The 10000-nt window shown below is 38.1% G+C and overlaps 1 non-coding gene across 1 annotated transcript; it reads left to right on the top strand.

Moving 5' to 3' along the window:
* Nucleotides 1-9900: 9900 nt before the first annotated feature.
* Nucleotides 9901-9982, top strand: trnas-aga (transfer RNA serine (anticodon AGA)). Its single transcript has one exon. It is a non-coding gene; the product is annotated as a tRNA-Ser (tRNA).
* Nucleotides 9983-10000: the final 18 nt, after the last annotated feature.

The raw sequence follows: 10000 nt of genomic DNA, 5'->3' as shown, positions 1-10000 counted from the left end.
CGTTAGGTCAACTTCATAAATCTTGTGTCAAATCAAACTTATTCAAATTTGTGAAAATGTTACATTTATACATCACCTGTAGAAAGCGTTTAATAACTGAAATGTTGTGTTTGCCGGACTGAACGCACACCTACACTGAGTTGCAGTGCTTTCAGTGGTACTGAAAGGCAATTGATGAAAGGGACAGATGGTGAATTCCTTTTTATCATGCACTCTGCTTGTCCTTTTTCTAAGTTGGACTGGTGAACGAAATCTATTTTATCAATATTATTCAATGTGCTTGTTCTTGCCCTTTTGGTCGGCTTATTTTTTTGATACTGTAACGGAGATGGCGAGGCAGCACCGCCCCTCTCGATTAAAATGCGGCCATCTCCGTAGGGGCTGCTGGGATTTAAGAGAAAGGACTGTAAAGAGTGAATTAAGGGCCTGTTCATTGTTATGTATTGATTGTGTACTGTACCGTTGTGTACTGTTGTTGGATGTCTCCTGTTCCTCTAAGTCTCATTTGGCTTTGGTTTCCCCCCTCTTTGATGAATAATCGAACTCTAAATAGCCCCGGCGTTTCTCCTGCAGTTCTTCGTTCTTTCCACTGCTAGCGCTGCCTTTGTGAAGGCGGATGGTGCTTGTGAGAAGTCAACAGCGTGTCCACCGAAAAGGGTGTCTGACTCCTGGTTTTGGATCCGGAAGGGTTGATAACAAACCGAAACGATTACAATATGATACTGCTTAGATTAACTGTGGATATGTATTGTGATCGTGCTCGGCTCAGGTGTGCGTTCAGTCCGAACACAAAACATTTCGGTCGCGAAACGTCTAATGAAATCGAATAAAACGGCGGGGATAGCAAGTTTGATCCGTGTGCTATTGTTTTTCAACAATTGTAATGCCCTTTGTAACGTTTAACCACTTCGTTGAATAGAGCTTGTTATAGGATATTGTGAACTGAACCTATTTCGCTGTGAATTTATATTTACTGCGAATAGTTTATTGTGTCTGGTCTTGGTCTGTCTGCACTAAATAAATGATTTGTATCAAGTAATTATTTAGTTTGTCTGTCTACTTTTTTACCTAACCACTAAAGGTCACTCCTTGCACTTCACACATTTGCCCTTTAAATTACTCCCTTACTGACATACTTTAACATGCAATGTGCAATGTGCGATAATCGTTTTAGCACCCTGTTGCCATTCAGGTGAGACAATACCTAGTAAATCCTTTTCATGTTGGTGCGCCGCAAAGGTTTTTGGTCTCAGCAAAGTGTGCGGTGGCATTACAATGCTTGGGAACCACTGGCTTGGCTTGTTGGGCATCCAGGTATGCACTGAGATTACGATAGGTACGATGATTGTCGTTCTCAGGAGAATTGTGTTTCTTTGCTGATCACGTTCTCTGTCGCTTTTTACACAGTTCTTACAAGTGGCACATTGGGGATGAGGAGCAGGGCATGCTGACACACATAGCTGTGGACTTCTGCATGGCATGGGGCCACAGGTCATTAGGGTTAGGGTTAGGGTTAGGGTTAGGGTTAGGTTTAAAAAAATAGGTTATTGAGGTTGTCAGGTGAATCAAACCTTTGGTTCCTCTGACATCCTCAAGTGCACTGGCACTCACAGGTGTTGAGGCTATTGTTGTGTCCTTAAAAGATGCATCCGAAAGTATTCGTTCTATAGTCTGTTTTGTTAAGGTAATTCAGTGGGATGAGATGTGGTGTAATTGAATGATGTGAAGTTTGTATGTACAAGAATACGTCTTAAAAGTAAGGGGAATGTTTGGAATTGGGATTAAAATTTAATTATGGAGTCTAGAAGTCTATGACCTAGGTTTTTAAGGGAGTCTGGGTTTTGTTTTGGGGGGGGAATAAGTTATGGGGAATAAATTTAAGGATAAGTTGTGAAATTGATTATTGGGGATAGGATTGAGGGTTACATTTGAATAATGGTTAGGTTTAGGGATTGGGTTTAGAGGTTGGTTTGAGTGCCTAGTTAAATTGTGGGCTAATTATATTTTAGGGTTGGGGTTATTTTAGGGTTGAGTTTAAGGGTTAAGTTTAAGGGATAGGTTTAGGGTTTAGGTTCAGGGGTAGGTTTAAGCTTGAAGGCCTAATTAAATTATGGGTTATTCATATTTGAGGTTAAATTTAGGGGTTAAATTTAGGGTTGGGGTTGGGGTTGGGGTTGGGGTTGGGGTTGGGGTTGGGGTTAGGGGTTGAGTTTAAGGGTTAGGTTTAGGGATTGGGTTTAGGGGTAGGTTTGAGTGCCTAGTTAAATTGTGGGGTAATTGTATTTTAGGGTTGAGTTTAAGGGTTAAGTTTGGGGTTTGAGTCTTAAGTTAAGGTTAGGTGTTGAGTTTAATTAGTCTAATTGTATTTTTGGGTTGAGTTTTAGGAGTTAAATTTCGGGGTTAAGTTTGAGGGCCTAATTAAATTGTGAGATTGAATTAGGTGGTAAAGTTTAGGGATTGGGTCTAAAATTAGGGTAAGAGATTAAGTCTGATGGCCTTGTTGGGTTTTTGGGGTTGGGTCTGAGGTTAGGTTAGGGTTGAGTTTTGGGGCTAAGTTTTTAAGTTTTAGATTAAATTTTGGGACTACATTAAGGGGTAGAGGGTGGTTGTAGTTTTGTATTTAGGGTTAAGGAGTAAGTTTGGGATTCGACTTATTATTTATTTTTTGACTTGTAAAATTGGGGGTTGTGATTGAGCTGAATGAATTGCTTGAAATTGAAGTTTAATTTTTTGGGGTGTAGGAAGTTAAATGTGGGTAGGTCTAAGGGCAACTACTGGGATTTTTTTTGTGTTTGTTTTAAATCTTTCATTGAGTCCTAATGGGTAAATTGTATTTAGTTTGTGAATCCAGTGTCTCTCTCTTATTTGTCGTTGCATTGTATTCCAATTATGATTAGTTTCTAGACCTGTAACTGTCATTTGATGTGTGTGATGTTCTATGAAGTGTTGCACTAAATGTGTGCGTCTATCCTTTTGTTTGTTAATATTATAAATGTGTTGACCTATTCTAGTACTAATCTGGTTTTTAGTCTCTCCGATGCATTTTAAATTGCAAGTTTTACACTGAATGAGGTATATTGCATTTTTTGTTTTATGTGTGATGCCTGACTGTAACTTGAATGTAGTTTTATTGCTTGTATTGGTGATATAGGCCAGCTGACGGAAGTAGGTTGGTTTAGACTTGGGTTTTCGGTTGGTGTTTTGGCATTTACTATGGACTAGTAGGTTATGTAGACTTTTGTTTTTCCGATATGCAGATATTATTTTGTGATTTGGGAGTACCTGGTGTCTGGATTGTTGTTTTTGAAAGTTTAGTTTAATGGAGTTGTTGATTTGAACTGTATATTGGGAATAAGTAGTGATTAGAGGTATAATAATTTTATTGTCTTTAATTTTAGGTTGCAAAAATGTTTTTTTAATGTTCCTGAGGAAGGTTCTACTGTACCCTCTCTTGTAGAGTGCTGTAAATAGTGTATTGGTGGCCTTCTTGAATTCTGTGTCTTCTGTGCAGATGCGGTGAAATTTTTTTTATGCTCTGTTTTTAGGATATTTTAAGCACATCATACTGAGGTTTCTTAAAGAACAACAATAGCAGAGCCTTTGTTTTTACTAGCTGGAGCAATTTGTTAATGCTAACTACAACATTATTTTTTCCTTTTTTTTAAAACCATTAATAAATAAATTGTCATACTATATAGTATTGTATCCTATCTACAAACACTATGGACAGAACACAAATGGTTAAACATTTCTACAAAATTATACAGATTAGTCATCACCTAACAATAACAAATAGTGCTATTTATCAAGACAAATTACCAATAGCCTTCCAAAGACAAACTAAAATACTAGGACAGTACATCAAACCTGCTATCCCTACATTTGATACTTTAGAACTACTGACAGCTAACGCAATTAATTGGATGCACACAAATTTACAGATATTGCAAGTACATTATGAAAATGCATTAAACACATTACTAGAAGACATTCTACAATACAAAGGAACGAACTGGAAAGATAAACTGGACCAAGCTATGACATGGGCAAAACGAAATTATGGAAATAGATTAAAGCCAGAAATTCTACATAAAACCAAGCACCGAATTGAAATCCTCCTAACTAATCAAACACAAATCGCATCAACAAACGGATTAATAGACACACAGAATGTTAATTCACAACTAAGTAATCAGTTTGCTCCTTTAGCCACACTAGAACCCAACCTATCTACACAGAGACCCAAAACTGCTAGATTCTACAGTAATGTGGTAGTTTCGGATTCACAAGGCATTCACTCGTCCCCTATAGAAGAAACTCCTATCCCTACAAGACTATCATATTCTAGTCCCTTGCTCCCACACAATATACCCAAACCAAGACCAACCATAATATCAACCCCAATAGAAGAAAACCCCAGCCTCCCTAGACTACCATATACTAGCCCCTTACCTCCCCGAACCATAGCCAAACCTAGACAAACCACAATACCAGCCCAGATACACCACTCTACAACAAATATGATTCCACTGGACAGCCCCATAATAGACACAAGTAATATTGACGCAGATCAGGATAATACTGATGGAACAGATTCACAATTCGAAAACAATGATAGCCTCAATACAACACCACCTCATGAAAATACACGATATACGGTTCATAGACACCCAAACACAGAGAGAAAACTAACAGATTGGCATTTAACTACAACAAAACCGATAGTAATCATAGGGGATTCCAATTTGGATACCATAGGGCAACATAATAATTCACATATACAAATCGATAGCTACCCAGGAGCCAAATTTATACATGCTGCCAGTATTCTAGAACGCACAGCCCTCAATAAGGAAGTACAACATCTAATCCTTTCATTTGGAATCAATAACAGGGACCAAAAAGTAAAAGAAACCGCAATTAAGCAATTACAGAAAATGGTTCGAACAGCAGAAATAAAATTTCCTCGGGCACAGATACATATCCCTATGATCAACTTTTCAACTCATCTGGAGGAACATACACAAAACAACATTAGAGAAATAAACTCATACATAATGAACAATTACAATAATATCACGTCAATAGACCCAACAACATATAGAACTCTCTCCGATGACATCCACTGGACTACCCAAACAGCACAAACAATCCTATACCACTGGATAAGGCATTTAAATTTATAAATCCTGTGAGCACAAACATTTCAGTGAACAGGAACACTACAGAATTAATACAACAGGACACACCTAACATATTGAACTTATCCAGAATATTCAGATTAAATATGGAACAGAGGAATCTCTTAAACAAAGGGCTTTCCTTTGTCCCGACCCCCGACCTTATTTTTTCTACACAGCTTAAAGCAGACATACAAACATATCATCGTAGATTAAAATTAGCAGATTTCTTTAAGGATACACAACATTCACCTAGACCTTTTATTCCCAAATCAACTTGGGAACCAAAAAATAATCAAATACATCCACATATAAGACAACTAATAACAACAGACCAAAATTACAGCTACAATATACAATACAATCAAGATAACCGCTAGGATAACCTAACACAGGGGGAAAGGAGAGCTTTACAACAATTACAAAAAAATAAGAACATTATTATAAAACCAGCGGATAAAGGGGCAGAATAGTAATTATGGACAAAACACAATATCTAACAGAAGCATATAGACAACTAGACAATACAGAACATTATCAACAATTAACAGAACCCATTTACTTACAAAATCAAATATACATACGGGACATATTACAGACCCTTAGATATACACAATACATCAATAACAAACAGGAACAATATTTAAGAGGGACCAATGCACCCAGACCAAGACAATTTTATCTACTTCCAAAAATTCACAAACACCCTTCCACATGGACCATTCCCTATCAAATCCCCACTGGTAGACCCATAGTATCAGATTGTAACAGCGAAACATACCACATTGCGGAATACATTGACCATTTCCTTAACCCCATCTCGCAAAAACACCCCAGTTATATAAAAGACACCTATGACTTCATCAACAAAATAAAATGCATAATAGTACCACATGATGCCTGGCTCTTCTCCATTGATGTCACAAATCTCTACACTAACATAGATACAATAACAGGTTTAAACACAGTCTCAAAATGGTTCAAACTTTATCCAGACATCAACAGACCAGACAACCAAATCCTACAATTATTACAAATTAGCCTAGAAAGAAATGACTTTGAATTCAATAACAAACACTTTTTACAAATAAAGGGCACAGCTATGGGAAAAAGGTTTGCACCAGCATATGCTAATATCTATATGGCTGACTGGGAACAGACGATACTAGAACAATGTACACTGCTACCTACCCACTACTACAGATTTTTAGATGACATTTGGGGAATCTGGCCCCATCCTTTAACAGAATTCAACACTTTTATACAGAAACTCAATCACCATCACCCTCACATTAAAGTAACGAGCACCATTCACAAGACCGAAATTAATTTTCTGGACACTTGCACTTATAAAGGTCCACAATTTTTGAGCACCAACACTTTAGACACAAAAGTTTTTTTTAAAGAAACCGATACACATACACTACTACATAGACACAGTTTCCATCCAAAGCACACCTTTAAAGGTCTTATCAAATCACAGTTATTAAGATTTCACCGCATCTGCACAGAAGACACAGAATTCAAGAAGGCCACCAATACACTATTTACAGCACTCTACAAGAGAGGGTACAGTAGAACCTTCCTCAGGAACATTAAAAAAACATTTTTGCAACCTAAAATTAAAGACAATAAAACTATTATACCTCTAATCACTACTTATTCCCAATATACAGTTCAAATCAACAACTCCATTAAACTAAACTTTCAAAAACAACAATCCAGACACCAGGTACTCCCAAATCACAAAATAATATCTGCATATCGGAAAAACAAAAGTCTACATAACCTACTAGTCCATAGTAAATGCCAAAACACCAACCGAAAACCCAAGTCTAAACCAACCTACTTTCGTCAGCTGGCCTATATCACCAATACAAGCAATAAAACTACATTCAAGTTACAGTCAGGCATCACACATAAAACAAAAAATGCAATATACCTCATTCAGTGTAAAACTTGCAATTTAAAATACATCGGAGAGACTAAAAACCAGATTAGTACTAGAATAGGTCAACACATTTATAATATTAACAAACAAAAGGATAGACGCACACATTTAGTGCAACACTTCATAGAACATCACACACATCAAATGACAGTTACAGGTCTAGAAACTAATCATAATTGGAATACAATGCAACGACAAATAAGAGAGAGACACTGGATTCACAAACTAAATACAATTTACCCATTAGGACTCAATGATAGATTTAAAACAAACACAAAAAAAATCCCAGTAGTTGCCCTTAGACCTACCCACATTTAACTTCCTACACCCCAAAAAATTAAACTTCAATTTCAAGCAATTCATTCAGCTCAATCACAACCCCCAATTTTACAAGTCAAAAAATAAATAATAAGTCGAATCCCAAACTTACTCCTTAACCCTTAATACAAAACTACAACCACCCTCTACCCCTTAATGTAGTCCCAAAATTTAATCTAAAACTTAAAAACTTAGCCCCAAAACTCAACCCTAACCTAACCTCAGACCCAACCCCAAAAACCCAACAAGGCCATCAAAATTAATCTCTTACCCAAATTTTAGACCCAATCCCTAAACTTTACCACCTAATTCAATCTCACAATTTAATTAGGCCCTCAAACTTAACCCCGAAATTTAACTCCTAAAACTCAACCCAAAAATACAATTAGACTAATTAAACTCAACACCTAACCTTAACTTAAGACTCAAACCCCAAACTTAACCCTTAAACTCAACCCTGAAATACAATTACCCCACAATTTAACTAGGCACTCAAACCTACCCCTAAACCCAATCCCTAAACCTAACCCTTAAACTCAACCCCTAACCCCAACCCCAACCCCAACCCTAACCCCAACCCTAAATTTAACCCCTAAATTTAACCTCAAATATGAATAACCCATAATTTAATTAGGCCTTCAAGCTTAAACCTACCCCTGAACCTAAACCCTAAACCTATCCCTTAAACTTAACCCTTAAACTCAACCCTAAAATAACCCCAACCCTAAAATATAATTAGCCCACAATTTAACTAGGCACTCAAACCAACCTCTAAACCCAATCCCTAAACCTAACCATTATTCAAATGTAACCCTAATCAATTTCACAACTTATCCTTAAATTTATTCCCCATAACTTATTCCCCCCCCAAAACAAAACCCAGACTCCCTTAAAAACCTAGGTCATAGACTTCTAGACTCCATAATTAAATTTTAATCCCAATTCCAAACATTCCCCTTACTTTTAAGACGTATTCTTGTACATACAAACTTCACATCATTCAATTACACCACATCTCATCCCACTGAATTACCTTAACAAAACAGACTATAGAACGAATACTTTCGGATGCATCTTTTAAGGACTCAACAATAGCCTCAACACCTGTGAGTGCCAGTGCACTTGAGGATGTCAGAGGAACCAAAGGTTTGATTCACCTGACAACCTCAATAACCTATTTTTTTAAACCTAACCCTAACCCTAACCCTAACCCTAATGACCTGTGGCCCCATGCCATGCAGAAGTCCACAGCTATGTGTGTCAGCATGCCCTGCTCCTCATCCCCAATGTGCCACTTGTAAGAACTGTGTAAAAAGCGACAGAGAACGTGATCAGCAAAGAAACACAATTCTCCTGAGAACGACAATCATCGTACCTATCGTAATCTCAGTGCATACCTGGATGCCCAACAAGCCAAGCCAGTGGTTCCCAAGCGTTGTAATGCCACCGCACACTTTGCTGAGACCAAAAACCTTTGCGGCGCACCAACATGAAAAGGATTTACTAGGTATTGTCTCACCTGAATGGCAACAGGGTGCTAAAACGATTATCGCACATTGCACATTGCATGTTAAAGTATGTCAGTAAGGGAGTAATTAAAAGGGCAAATGTGTGAAGTGCAAGGAGTGACCTTTAGTGGTTAGGTAAAAAAGTAGACAGACAAACTAAATAATTACTTGATACAAATCATTTATTTAGTGCAGACAGACCAAGACCAGACACAATAAACTATTCGCAGTAAATATAAATTCACAGCGAAATAGGTTCAGTTCACAATATCCTATAACAAGCTCTATTCAACGAAGTGGTTAAACGTTACAAAGGGCATTACAATTGTTGAAAAACAATAGCACACGGATCAAACTTGCTATCCCCGCCGTTTTATTCGATTTCATTAGACGTTTCGCGACCGAAATGTTTTGTGTTCGGACTGAACGCACACCTGAGCCGAGCACGATCACAATACATATCCACAGTTAATCTAAGCAGTATCATATTGTAATCGTTTCGGTTTTTTATCAACCCTTCCGGATCCAAAACCAGGAGTCAGACACCCTTTTCGGTGGACACGCTGTTGACTTCTCACAAGCACCATCCGCCTTCACAAAGGCAGCGCTAGCAGTGGAAAGAACGAAGAACTGCAGGAGAAACGCCGGGGCTATTTAGAGTTCGATTATTCATCAAAGAGGGGGGAAACCAAAGCCAAATGAGACTTAGAGGAACAGGAGACATCCAACAACAGTACACAACGGTACAGTACACAATCAATACATAACAATGAACAGGCCCTTAATTCACTCTTTACAGTCCTTTCTCTTATCTCCCAGCAGCCCCTACGGAGAATTGCCGTTGGAATTGCATGAGGACAAGGAGAAAACCCCGGAAATTCGGATTTGTAGTCGAGAACTCGCATTGCCCAAACATCTCATATGCATGTGACCCTGAGGTGGGGTAGTCGTGGCCGAGTGGTTAAGGCGATGGACTAGAAATCCATTGGGGTCTCCCCGCGCAGGTTCGAATCCTGCCGACTACGATGCTGAAGAGCAGCGCC

Source organism: Amia ocellicauda, unplaced genomic scaffold, assembly GCF_036373705.1.
Source record: "Amia ocellicauda isolate fAmiCal2 unplaced genomic scaffold, fAmiCal2.hap1 HAP1_SCAFFOLD_189, whole genome shotgun sequence".
Lineage (NCBI taxonomy): Eukaryota > Metazoa > Chordata > Actinopteri > Amiiformes > Amiidae > Amia > Amia ocellicauda.
This window is presented reverse-complemented; position numbering and strand designations above follow the sequence as displayed.